Source organism: Setaria viridis, chromosome 2 (assembly GCF_005286985.2).
Source record: "Setaria viridis chromosome 2, Setaria_viridis_v4.0, whole genome shotgun sequence".
Lineage (NCBI taxonomy): Eukaryota > Viridiplantae > Streptophyta > Magnoliopsida > Poales > Poaceae > Setaria > Setaria viridis.
Genome location: NC_048264.2, coordinates 31,896,309 through 31,910,612, shown reverse-complemented (window position 1 = coordinate 31,910,612; position 14,304 = coordinate 31,896,309). Strand labels below are relative to the sequence as shown.

At 41.3% G+C, this 14,304-nt stretch overlaps 2 long non-coding RNA genes across 2 annotated transcripts; both read left to right on the top strand.

The window, feature by feature from the left end:
- The first annotated feature begins 1,945 nt into the window (after positions 1-1,945).
- LOC140221999 (uncharacterized) lies at positions 1,946-3,413 on the top strand. The gene is made up of 2 exons (XR_011897499.1): positions 1,946-2,209; positions 3,206-3,413. It is a non-coding gene; the product is annotated as an uncharacterized lncRNA (long non-coding RNA).
- A 6,519-nt stretch (positions 3,414-9,932) lies between these two features.
- On the top strand, positions 9,933-13,091 carry LOC140222068 (uncharacterized). The gene is made up of 3 exons (XR_011897654.1): positions 9,933-10,189; positions 11,767-11,887; positions 12,884-13,091. It is a non-coding gene; the product is annotated as an uncharacterized lncRNA (long non-coding RNA).
- The last annotated feature ends 1,213 nt before the right edge of the window (positions 13,092-14,304 follow it).

Sequence of the window (14,304 nt, the reverse complement as noted above, 5' to 3'; positions counted from 1 at the left end):
CTCAATGGTTAGTGCAACTCGATAACATTTCAGAGGATGAGTCATCGGCTAACGCTCCTGTAACACCCGCCATTTTTAGTCATCACAGTGACTTTGAAGAATCGAAAGCAATTCGAGAAGAAAAGAAAAAGGAATTGACCGAAAATCAAATTCGGGTCAAATTCGGCCGAAATTTGAATTTTGAATTTGAAATTCAGAAAAATTCGGCGAAAATATAGAGTGGAAGTATAAAGATGATTAGAACTTAAGGGTCAAAAATTTGGAGTAATATTTGATCCTAAACACTCAAAAGGAATCAGAGAAGGAAATGAAAAGCAACGTTTACTATTCACCGTCCGAAAACAAGAAATCAGAAAAACAGCTCAGAGTCCATTTTGGAAATTGAGTTCTGACAAATTTCTCAAATAAGTAAATCAGGACAACTATACCATGTTGAAGTATGAGCTTTGGAATCCAAAGTTTGTGTGTTGTTGATCAGGACTAGCAAAGAGAACTATTTCAAATGGAAGCCTAAAGTTGGCACTTTGTCACAATCGGCAGCTTCGCTGAATTTTTGGTTAAGTCTGGAAAACATATTCAGTACATGACTTTAGAACCAATTTCTGGAGAGATTTCCTTAAAAGTGAGCAGATGTTTTTGGACATTAGTGTAATATGGACTATGTAGAAGGTAAATGAATAGTTGTTGTCCAGAGAAAGTGTAAGGTTTGAATTCAAATTGGAGCCAAAAGTCAGCAATTGAGCGGATTTCGAGCTCCTTGCCGAATTAAGTCTAAGTCTGGAAAACATGACGAGTATCTATGTTTGAAACCGAATTCTGCCCAATTTCTCAAGTAAGTGAGAAAAGGCAACTAGACAGCGGTGAAGTATGATCCTTGGACATGTTTAATAAGGTGTTGTTGCTCAGAGATATCAAAAGAATCAAATTTAAATCAAAGCTCAAAGTCAGCACTCTAGTTATTTCGGCCAACTCTCGAAGCTGCATAAAATCTAAGTCTGAAAACAGTGTTAACTAGCGATGGGCCGTTTGCTGGTTTGGAAAGGAAATGGGCCATGAGGCCCAGGCGGGAGTAGAAGAAAAAGAAAAGAGGGCCAGCGCCGTCTTGGGCCAAGAGGAGGCGACAGCCCAGTTAGCCCGCGCGGCCTAAAAGAAGAAGGGAGAGCTAGTGGGCCGTCTGTTGGTTTAAAGGGAAAGTGAGTTGTGCGGCCCGGGTGGAATAGAAAAGGGAAAGGGGGCCGGTGAGTAAAAGAACGGCCATGGGCCGGATCCGCAGGCCGGTCGAGTGGAAAAAGAAAAGGAGAATGTGGGCCGGCCGAAGATTGAGAAAAAGGAGAGGAGGAGGAGCCGGCCCAAAAAGGAGATGCCGCAAGGAGGCCCACGCATGGAAGGTTAAGTTGACGGGCCACTTTTCGGCCCAAGGGGAGATTTCGGCCGTGGGCCCCACTTGTCAAGAAAGAAAAGAAGGAGAATAGGAAACCAGATGGGCCATAGGTGGAAGTGATAGTGGGTAGAAGCAAGTCGGGTGAGAAAAGTTTTGGGCCGGGGGTTTTATTTAAACTTTAGGTTTTCTTTTATTAGATAAATAGATTAAATAGGGTTTTCACCATTTAAATTCCAGGAAATTCTAGAAGTGTCCAAAATTAGTGAAACCAATTTTATTAGGATTTTTTTATTTTCCTTTATGCATTAAAATTCCTAAACCCTAGGAAAAATAATAAAAAAATTTAGGTATTTATTTAATGCCTTTTTGTGTAAAGGTATTTAAATAAATGCTTAAACTTTATTAAATGTATAAAACTTGAAAAATGCTTTATTATTCACAAATCATTATTAATTCATAGGAATTAAGTTTTGAGATTAGAAAATAATTATAATGCTTTTAAAAATAAAAGAAAAAGTCTAAGGTAGGATTAGTAAAGGAAATAAAAATTGGTGGGCTAATCTTTAGGGTTTTTGTGTGTTGGCTTGCAACTTTATCATGATAAATTGTATAGTCCTTGTTGGCTTGCAACTTTATCATGAAGGAAAGTTGTATAGTCTTGTATTCAAAAGTTTGCATCTCTAACTCTTGCATATGCTGAATCGTAGACGTCACAACTCCTGGAGTGGGAATTCATGGAATTCAACTGGAGATGGACAGCGTTCGCGAAGTGTGGAGTGCCTCTTTCAATAAACAAGTTTTTCGAAGAACTAACCTTGTTGATCCCAGGCAAGCCCCGGTGCATTTATACCTATCTATTTTGGAGTTATTATTTCATGTGTCCAATTATCAGTTATTTGATATATGTATGCACTAAGTCTAGGAGTTGAATGAAACCTATTCTTGTGTATGATCATGCCTTGATTTAAGAACATCTTTGCCACTTGTTCAAATCCTAGAAACTACCAAGTCTAGAATTGCTTACTTGCTTACGTAATTGGTTTACCAACCTTAAGGAAAACTCTTAAGTCATACATGTTGCTTATGAAGGACAGTTTGGAGTATGGAAAGAGACAGAAGCTAGAGATATAGTTCTGTCTGTTAGATTAATCTGGTTAAGGACCGATTCGTGTCTTAACCATTGATCAAGTGATAACATCTGATCACTTACTGGGTATGGGACCAGTAAAGCCCAGTAGATTAGTAAATTCTATGATCAGGAATGCTTCGTACCCGCATTTGACGTGCTGGAGATTGGCAGGGGTGTAGCCTGAAACTCACATGGAGATCAGGCCAGACGTGGGGTCCCATGTGGGGGTGCATCCCTGGGTCCGGGTAGTTGTATTCCTAATCATTGACTTTGCTAATCGAGAGGTTGTGAGATACGACCGGAACAGTCGTATATTGCTGGTGATCGGGGTACTCTCCTGCAGGATGTAATTAGATCCGGATCGCCGCAATTCTCGGTTATGAATGCACTTGATCGCTGTTAAGCTTCGTAGTATAAACTCATGTGATATAAAATCTCCTGTTGCCAAGTACTGTATGACTTAACAGCTATGATTGTTTTACTTCTGTTATCATCTAGAATGGTTAGGTAATGACTTAACTCAAATAAAAGATAAAACTAAGGCCTCACTTATAGTAAGCTTTTTCGGCAAAATTGTGTCAACCAAGCACACCCAAAGGCTGACATGCATTCCAAAGAAAAACTATTATATTGGTTAGTCGGGTAAGACTTGCTGAGTACTTCGTACTTAGGGGATCCCTTGTTGTTGTTTTCAGAAAGCCAGCAGGGACCCACCGAAGAGGAAGCCCCGAAGACCTAGGGTATCTTATGAGTCTCATGATACTCTAGAATAAAACTTAAATGTTTATTTTTTTAAAATTCTTAAGAACCACGCTGACCTGCATGATTAAGTTGTTTCAAACTATGGTTGTAATATATCGTACCTTTGTTATGTCTTTAAAAATGTAATATTTGTTGATGTTATCCCATCGCGGATTTTATCTTGATGTATGGCTATGAGACACATCGTGGATCCTTCGAGGAGTCCTAGGGACACTCGACGGACTACCGGACTTATGCTGTTTTAGGTGCGTTTCGGATAATTGTTGTTTCGACAGCGATTAGGCGCACTTAAACCAGCTTAAGTTGGGCGGTTCCGCCACAGCTGGTATCAGAGCCGTAGGTTGGGATAATCAACAGATATTACCGTTTAAAAACTGAGACTCTATTTTAAAATAAAGAAAACATGAGTCACAGGTGGCAGTAGTGTTAACTGGTTGTTTGTTTTGCAGATGCTAACTGTTTGCTGAGTGTCGCTAGTATTCGGTAGTCTATTATTTATGGAGAGATTACGATGCCACCAATTTTTCTACGAGTGTGTATATGAGTCTGAAAGTACGTAGGAATCGTTGCATCATGTTTGCATTGCATGTTTCAAAACTTTTGGGTTTGGAGAGTGCCGTTAGACCTAAACCCGTTCCGTGTAATAGAAGCTAGATGTAGTAAGGGGGTCGATGCAACAGAGAACTGCAGAAGAGAAGATCAAGACAGACAGATGAACACCAAATCTTATTTGAATAAGCAATTAGAACAACTTAGACTGACTGGTGTGAGAAGAATAAGGAATAAATTGGATCCAGTCTGACAAGAGTTAGGGGATCAGAAATTAGGACCATAGTACTGGAAGCATGGTATAAAGGTTTGAAGGCTTTTTCTCAAAAAGAGCAAGACGTTATTACAGTCGCTTTATGAGATTAAAAGACTTCAATATATACTCTTCATCAACATGCCTGTTCCAGTAATATTATTAGAGAGAAAGGAATGAAGGTTCAAAGATGAGGGAAAAAGATATTCCATATGATTTCGATATAAATAAGAAGGCAGCTCTTGCACGAGATCGTAATATAGGAAAAGTTATGAAGAAAAACGGTTAAAGAAATTGGATGAATATGAGGCCACTTGACGAGAGCTCAGGAATCCATTGATTTTGATGCCTCGGAGATATATCAGAAAACCATGAAAGTCAAGGTAAACCGATTGGAAGTTAAGAAATCAAAACAACAAGATGAAATCTTTTTCTCTCCAATTCATAATACAGAAGATGCAGGCTCGACTTGCTGGCGCAAAAAATTAGGTGACTATCCTATCTTCAGGAAGACAACATCTACTCGCCCGGTAGCAGTGAAAGGAAAGGAGGATATTGTGGGTAACCATATGAGTATGATTGAATTGGCATCTTAAGAGGTAGATCTGCATGCTTACGAGAACCTGGACAGTCTTAGTGTGAAAATGGAAGAAAATTTGGAAGGAGTCGTAGGAAGTCCGATCAACTGTTTAGCTAAGGACAATGTTGAGGGGGTTGTTTAAAAGAAACATATCCAAGGTTGTGAAATGCAGGGAATAATGAGGTTAAAGGAACCAGAGGAAGTTTAATAAGTTCCGATCTGATGGATTTTTGTGACCCCAAAATGTCGGACCCAAGTGGACACATTTTAATCCGGGTCAGAACTTGTGATGTAGAGCCACCATAAATTCTTACCCGGGTTAATGTTATTGCTAGTCTTATGAATTTAAGAGCGAAGTAGGCTAGACTGCTAAACAGGGACATTCAAAGTACAGGGAATTAACGTGGTTGTTTGGGAATTAAAGCAGTATCAAAACCACCAACTTTTGGGGGAGACACTATTCTTAACCTTTCACACAACAATTGGATAGATACTATCCCAGTTGCTCTATGTGATCTACAAGCTCTCAGTCCGTTAAATTCGCCCCGCAGTCATCTCATGGGAAGAGTGCCGGGTGGTTCAAAAAGATTACAGCTATTGCACTCGATGGCAATCAGGGTCTTTGCGGCGGAATGTTTGAGCCGCATATACCCGCATGCGATGTTGTTTCGTTGCATACAACAAGATTAAAAGTTTTTGGGTTAAAATATGTATCCCCATCGTTGGTTTCATGGCACTATTCATATTATCATGATGCCTCGTACTTCAATAGAGAAAGTTCTTCATAATGCAATTACCGTTGGTTTCTTCTAGTAAGAGCTTCGGTAAAGTTTTCTACAAGGATTGAGTTCAGGTCACTGAGAATTCCACGGAGTCTTTGATTTGGAAAAGAAGCTATGGTTCAGTATATGGAGGAAAGCTAATCCAGGTAAACCGAGTTGTTAGCTGTGAAGGTTTTTGATACAAACATATAAGGCACCGATGGGAGTTTCATGTCAGAATGTAAAGCTCTGAGGAGATGTGTACAGTTTTGGAGTATTGCTGGCAGAGACACTAACAGGGAAAAAGCTAGCAGATCCTGTGTTCTGCAACGGAGTAAGCATTATAATCTTCATCGAGAAGAATTTTTCCAGACCAGATACTTCATATCCTTGATGTTCAAAAGAATGCCAGGAGTTTTCAGGAGCAGATTTGGAAGAAGATAACGCAGTCTACTCATGCTTGTTAAAGCTACTAAGAGTGGCATTTTCCTGCACATGTTAGCCCTAATCACTGTATGAACATGAGACAAATTGTTGCAGAATTACACGTAAATCCAAACATTATATATAAACACATGTGTGATTCTTCGATGTACGGAAACTCAAAAAAAGAAATTGAGTTTGCAAGACATTAACTCCAAGGTCCCGCAGGCACATGATAGACCAGCTATCTGGTTAGGCAATTCGTCAGAAAGAAGATAGCTTGAGAAGATTTCGAGACAATTATTGTACCTACTTTCTGCTAAAAAGGATTATAAGAGTGCAGCTGGAACAACTTCTAAAAGGTTTAGCAGAGACACAAGGGTGTTCAGAAGTATCTAAGTACAGTTGACCATCTGGCACAATATGCTCCCGAACATATGAACCCTAAGTCTGAGAAAAGGAATTGCTCCCAAGTACTTTTACAGATCATAGCTCTGCCATGAACATAGTAACCCCAGAGAAGATGAGAGCTTGGACAAACCCCTTGAAATAATAGGACATTTCTTTTGAAGCATCCGGAAATATTCCTCAGGAGCTGAAGGTCGTCTACTAAGAATCTGCTAGATCTACTTACAGGCCCCAATGACAATTATCCTAGCAGCCATCGGTTATCCAGAACTCAGATAGTGCTTCATGTTCGACAAACCCATAAGTACTGGAAAGGTTAAAGCACCACTATCTTTGCAATTCTACAGCCATATTATAATATAACTATGGAAGGACTGGTTTCGCCGGAGATCTCCATTTTCAAAAGAAAGGGGAAAATATGGATGAGAAAGCTGATCGGGTCAAAAGTCTATCCGAAAGAAGTTCCTTAACTAGAAGGAAGGGACGTGAGCATTATATAAATAATGACGAGTTTCTAAAAGGTTGAGTTTACATGGAATCTTGAGAATAGTAAAATGTGTCAAGCTTTAAGCAAAGGTTTTGACGAACAAGAATAAAGGAAAGTATGTGGAGCATTTGCACATTGAATTGGATAGATTCCGGAGCATCGACTATATGTCAAGTTTAGTAAGTGTGAGTTTTGGCTAAAGAAGGTTCCGTTCATTAGGCATGTTTGGTCCGAGAAAGGAATTAAAGTGGATCCTGGAAAAAAAGGGTCAAGGACATAAGTCGCCAATAACTATTCATGAAGTAAGAAGTTTTCTTAAAATGGCTGGATGCTATCGAAGTCAGATCTTAATATGAGGCATAAGATGGCTGAAACTAATTCAAGACTATAAACTAGAGATTGTATCATCTGAACAAAACTAATGAACCCTGCATAACCTTATCTTATAAGATACCTTGAGGAAAAAGATAGAACAAACTCAGAAGAGGGACAAAGGAATGAGAATACTTCGGAAATAAGTAAGCTAAAGTGATATTATTTACTTTATCAGGATGAAGAGCTGAATAATAGTACTTAAGAAGATGGGCTTGAGAAAGGAGATTTTAGATGAAACTTGCACCCGAGCAGTATTAAAATGCATTAATACAGGAAGCAATGATTTTGGTGGACAAGAATGAAAAGGGAAATAGCCAAGTATATATCTGAATATGATACGTGTCAAAAGGTAAAAGCTATATATCAGAAATCGATCGACTTATTGCAACCCTTAACCATTTCTGAATGGAAGTAGGAAGATATTTCCCTGGATTTTACGGTAGGATTTCCTACTACCTCAAGGGGGTATGATTTCATATGAATTATCCTAGCTTGACTCACTAAGTCGGCTCATTTCATTCCTGTCAAGATCGTTTACCGTATGCCAGCCTATATGGAACTTTATATATCCCGGATAATATCATTACATGGAATACCCGAGACAAGTGTCTTTAATTGAGGTTCTCAATTCGTCTTTGGATTCTAGGAATAAATGCATGAGACAATGGGAACTACCCTTGTCAAGAGCAAAGGATGCTTGGTTAGACAGAAAAAGATATGCTTCGAGCCTGTGCTCTAACCTTCTCGAAGAAATGGGATGAATGGTTGCCTCTAGCAGAAATGGAAAGAATGTTTGCTTTTAATTCAGTCAAAATCAAGAGAAAGAGTACCTTTGGAACCAGATCTAATCAATTAAAGTTGAGGAAAAAGTTCAGAAGAATTGTACGAACCTTGAAATAACTTAGTCATGACAGAAAAGTTATTCGGATAAAAGAAGAGGATCCTTGGAATTTTATTTTGAGACTTTGTACATTTCGGAGTATCCCCGATGAAAGGAGTACACCAATTTGGAGTCAAAGGAAAATTTGCTCCGAAATATATTAGTCCGTAAGAAAGTTCTGAATCGGAAGACCATCCATACTCGAAATAAGAGTATCAGATTGTATAAGGTGCAAATGAAAGAATCATGCTCCAGATGAAGCTACTTGGGAACAGACTGAAGACCTAGAGTCTAAATATTTTAAGTTATTTGAAACCGTCAGTGTCAGATGAACAAAAGCCACCACCTCACTTTCCTTATACAGACAAGAGAAAATATGATGTCTGAGGCAGTTTCCTTTCCATTCTCAAAACCGAGGATTTAACCCCGGGAATCTCGGGACGAGATTCTGTTAAGGGGGAGGGGCTGTAACACCCGCCATTTTTAGTCATCACGGTGACTTTGAAGAATCGAAAGCAATTCGAGAAGAAAAGAAAAAGGAATTGACCGAAAATCAAATTCGGGTCAAATTCGGCCGAAATTTGAATTTTGAATTTGAAATTCAGAAAAATTCGGCGAAAATATAGAGTGGAAGTATAAAGATGATTAGAACTTAAGGGTCAAAAATTTGGAGTAATATTTGATCCTAAACGCTCAAAAGGAATCAGAGAAGGAAATGAAAAGCAACGTTTACTATTCACCGTCCGAAAACAAGAAATCAGAAAAACAGCTCAGAGTCCATTTTGGAAATTGAGTTCTGACAAATTTCTCAAATAAGTAAATCAGGACAACTATACCATGTTGAAGTATGAGCTTTGGACTCCAAAGTTTGGGTGTTGTTGATCAGGACTAGCAAAGAGAACTATTTCAAATGGAAGCCTAAAGTTGGCACTTTGTCACAATCGGCAGCTTCGCTGAATTTTTGGTTAAGTCTGGAAAACATATTCAGTACATGACTTTAGAACCAATTTCTGGAGAGATTTCCTTAAAAGTGAGCAGATGTTTTTGGACATTAGTGTAATATGGACTATGTAGAAGGTAAATGAATAGTTGTTGTCCAGAGAAAGTGGAAGGTTTGAATTCAAATTGGAGCCAAAAGTCAGCAATTGAGCGGATTTCGAGCTCCTTGCCGAATTAAGTCTAAGTCTGGAAAACATGACGAGTATCTATGTTTGAAACCGAATTCTGCCCAATTTCTCAAGTAAGTGAGCAAAGGCAACTAGACAGCGGTGAAGTATGATCCTTGGACATGTTTAATAAGGTGTTTTTGCTCAGAGATATCAAAAGAATCAAATTTAAATCAAAACTCAAAGTCAGCACTCTAGTTATTTCGGCCAACTCTCGAAGCTGCATAAAATCTAAGTCTGAAAACAGTGTTAACTAGCGATGTTTGGAGCGAATTTCAGAAAAATCCAGTGCAAAGGTTATATAGTTTCTGGTGCAAAATGGAATCCTTATTAGTTGTATAACACAAATAGGGAGTAGTTGTCCTATATGGAATACAATTGGACTACTGAAATTTGTGCTAAAGAAGGGTAAATAACCACATTTGCAGACTGTCGAAACTAAATCGACAAGGTTCAGTTACAGGAGGTTCAGGCCGAACTTGGAGCTCCAAAAACTCGGTGTTAGGGTGCTCATCTCGAGTAAAGGCCCATCTATCAATTGAAGTTCTTCGATTACTCTACAAGATTGATTAAAGGATGTTCGAGCGATTGGGTTCAGATTTGCCGATTTTTGAGACTTAAACCTGTAGATTTGGAAGAGATAAAAAAAAAAGCAGAACAGCATAACAGAGGCGACAGAAGAGCCGTGCCGCCGCCGGCATTTCGAAGCGCCGGCCAGCACACGGCCACGTCCGCGCTCACGCAACCGTTCAAGCTGTTGAGGTGGCACGCATGCACGATGGAAGATCATGACGTTGCTTCCCGCGCTTATCCGTCACCCGCCGCTCTACATCACCAGGAAACCGGCTTGCGCAAATCAGTGCCGCCGCCGGCCAGTTCACCAACGTCGCCACCTCTTCTCGCAATTCCACCGCCCAAGGGTCCGCCCAACATCTCGCCGACACACCACACCCCACCTCATCTCAGCTCCCTGCCGTCGAAGCTCCGAATCGCCGCCATACCGATCCGCCGGCCGCCGTCACCCAATTCCCCAAGGTGAGCTCCTGAACCGAATGTTCTTCTCAATTAACGGGCTTAGGGGCGTCCTGCGAAGGTGTGGGAGCTGTTGGGGGAGTCTAGAGAGCTGCTTGCGCCGCCTACGTGCGCCGCCATGGCCGCCAGCCGGTCAAGCCGCCGCTGCCGTGGAGGGGCCACCTCCGGCCACCTCCCGGAGCGCCGCCGCCGCCCACGGGTGTGTCGCGGCCTGGGGGTTCCTCCCCGGCCCGACCCCGTCGCCGGTGAGCCGCCGGCCGGCGAGTCCCCGTCGGTCCCGCGCGCCCCTGTTAGGCGCAGGGAGGAAGAAGATGCGCCAGGGAGTTGTAAGAAGAAAGGGGGGAAAGAAAGCAGGCCAGCCGTGCGACATGGGCCGAGGGAAGACGCAGCCCAGCTGGCCCGCGCGGCGTTTTAAGAGAAAGAAGAGCAGGCCAGCCGCCGTTTTGGGCCGAGAGAGAGACGACGGCCCAGCTGACCTGCGCAAGTAAAAGAAGAAAAGGGGAAGGCCGGTGGGCCGTTTGCTGGTTTGGAAAGGAAATGGGCCATGAGGCCCAGGCGGGAGTAGAAGAAAAAGAAAAGAGGGCCAGCGCCGTCTTGGGCCAAGAGGAGGCGACAGCCCAGTTAGCCCGCGCGGCCTAAAAGAAGAAGGGAGAGCTAGTGGGCCGTCTGTTGGTTTAAAAGGAAAGTGAGTTGTGCGGCCCGGGTGGAATGGAAAAGGGAAAGGGGGCCGGTGAGTAAAAGAACGGCCATGGGCCGGATCCGCAGGCCGGTCGAGTGGAAAAAGAAAAGGAGAATGTGGGCCGGCCGAAGATTGAGAAAAAGGAGAGGAGGAGGAGCCGGCCCAAAAAGGAGATGCCGCAAGGAGGCCCACGCATGGAAGGTTAAGTTGACGGGCCACTTTTCGGCCCAAGGGGAGATTTCGGCCGTGGGCCCCACTTGTCAAGAAAGAAAAGAAGGAGAATAGGAAACCAGATGGGCCATAGGTGGAAGTGATAGTGGGTAGAAGCAAGTCGGGTGAGAAAAGTTTTGGGCCGGGGGTTTTATTTAAACTTTAGGTTTTCTTTTATTAGATAAATAGATTAAATAGGGTTTTCACCATTTAAATTCCAGGAAATTCTAGAAGTGTCCAAAATTAGTGAAACCAATTTTATTAGGATTTTTTTATTTTCCTTTATGCATTAAAATTCCTAAACCCTAGGAAAAATAATAAAAAAATTTAGGTATTTATTTAATGCCTTTTTGTGTAAAGGTATTTAAATAAATGCTTAAACTTTATTAAATGTATAAAACTTGAAAAATGATTTATTATTCACAAATCATTATTAATTCATAGGAATTAAGTTTTGAGATTAGAAAATAATTATAATGCTTTTAAAAATAAAAGAAAAAGTCTAAGGTAGGATTAGTAAAGGAAATAAAAATTGGTGGGCTAATCTTTAGGGTTTTTGTGTGTTGGCTTGCAACTTTATCATGATAAATTGTATAGTCCTTGTTGGCTTGCAACTTTATCATGAAGGAAAGTTGTATAGTCTTGTATTCAAAAGTTTGCATCTCTAACTCTTGCATATGCTGAATCGTAGACGTCACAACTCCTGGAGTGGGAATTCATGGAATTCAACTGGAGATGGACAGCGTTCGCGAAGTGTGGAGTGCCTCTTTCAATAAACAAGTTTTTCGAAGAACTAACCTTGTTGATCCCAGGCAAGCCCCGGTGCATTTATACCTATCTATTTTGGAGTTATTATTTCATGTGTCCAATTATCAGTTATTTGATATATGTATGCACTAAGTCTAGGAGTTGAATGAAACCTATTCTTGTGTATGATCATGCCTTGATTTAAGGACATCTTTGCCACTTGTTCAAATCCTAGAAACTACCAAGTCTAGAATTGCTTACTTGCTTACGTAATTGGTTTACCAACCTTAAGGAAAACTCTTAAGTCATACATGTTGCTTATGAAGGACAGTTTGGAGTATGGAAAGAGACAGAAGCTAGAGATATAGTTCTGTCTGTTAGATTAATCTGGTTAAGGACCGATTCGTGTCTTAACCATTGATCAAGTGATAACATCTGATCACTTACTGGGTATGGGACCAGTAAAGCCCAGTAGATTAGTAAATTCTATGATCAGGAATGCTTCGTACCCGCATTTGACGTGCTGGAGATTGGCAGGGGTGTAGCCTGAAACTCACATGGAGATCAGGCCAGACGTGGGGTCCCATGTGGGGGTGCATCCCTGGGTCCGGGTAGTTGTATTCCTAATCATTGACTTTGCTAATCGAGAGGTTGTGAGATACGACCGGAACAGTCGTATATTGCTGGTGATCGGGGTACTCTCCTGCAGGATGTAATTAGATCCGGATCGCCGCAATTCTCGGTTATGAATGCACTTGATCGCTGTTAAGCTTCGTAGTATAAACTCATGTGATATAAAATCTCCTGTTGCCAAGTACTGTATGACTTAACAGCTATGATTGTTTTACTTCTGTTATCATCTAGAATGGTTAGGTAATGACTTAACTCAAATAAAAGATAAAACTAAGGCCTCACTTATAGTAAGCTTTTTCGGCAAAATTGTGTCAACCAAGCACACCCAAAGGCTGACATGCATTCCAAAGAAAAACTATTATATTGGTTAGTCGGGTAAGACTTGCTGAGTACTTCGTACTTAGGGGATCCCTTGTTGTTGTTTTCAGAAAGCCAGCAGGGACCCACCGAAGAGGAAGCCCCGAAGACCTAGGGTATCTTATGAGTCTCATGATACTCTAGAATAAAACTTAAATGTTTATTTTTTTAAAATTCTTAAGAACCACGCTGACCTGCATGATTAAGTTGTTTCAAACTATGGTTGTAATATATCGTACCTTTGTTATGTCTTTAAAAATGTAATATTTGTTGATGTTATCCCATCGCGGATTTTATCCTGATGTATGGCTATGAGACACATCGTGGATCCTTCGAGGAGTCCTAGGGACACTCGACGGACTACCGGACTTATGCTGTTTTAGGTGCGTTTCGGATAATTGCTGTTTCGACAGCGATTAGGCGCACTTAAACCAGCTTAAGTTGGGCGGTTCCGCCACAGCTCCGCAGGACGAAACTTCCGATCAAAGAAACCAAAGAAGGATACAAAACATTACTCGGGCTGAACATCGACAATTGCTAGCCACAAACATTCCCATCACAAACCTTGAAAGAGCATTTGACGCAGTACAAGCTCAAGAGCACAACACCCCACACGTAGCAATTGCCTCAATCAACCTTATATCAACTCTCATACCTCAAGGCAGAGACAACGAAATAACAGCTCAACTTGCGCAGCGAGGCAACGGACTAATTGCACAACTCGCACAATAAGCTTACAAGCTACTCGATAAAGAATCACCAATCCCATCTGTTCCTCGCAACTCGGCCCATCGAGAGGGCAATAGGGGTGCCGCAGTCAACAATAGCTTCCACGAAGCACAAAGAAACAACAACGAAGTAGTCAACCAACCAAGGCAACATAGCCAAGGACTGAACAAACGCGAAGCCCCAGTATGACATAAGGACGTTGGAGAGGCCAGCTGTACTAATTCTGCAAAAAGTCCTCGTCATATCAGGAAAAATCATGAAGTATCAAATTTCAGCGATCTACGGGAAATAATCAGTAGTCGCCGCGAACATGAAGTCGATAACTACAACCATTTTCCCACCTTCACAACACGAGTAATGAGAACAAGACTACCCGAAAAATTCAACCCAACAGGAATCACCAAGTATGATAGCAAGCAAGACCCAATTCAACGGCTCCGATCTACTCGTTGGCAGTCCAAGCAACTGAAGGCAATAATGACACAAAAGTCATCCATTTTCCCATATGCATGGAACCCCTGCCCCTAACATGGCTTGAATCACTCAAACCTAGAACAATTGACTCTTGGGAAGATCTGACAAAAGCCTTCACCAACAACTACGCGGGCTCCATGACTAGACCAGGCAACAAGATCGACCTAAGTGAAGTAAAACAAAAGGAAGGCGAAACACTACGCGACTACCTACGGCGATTCTTCGAAAAAAAAGGCCACTATAGGACATTTCAGAAATAGACGTTATCGAGTGCTTTCAAAATGGCCTC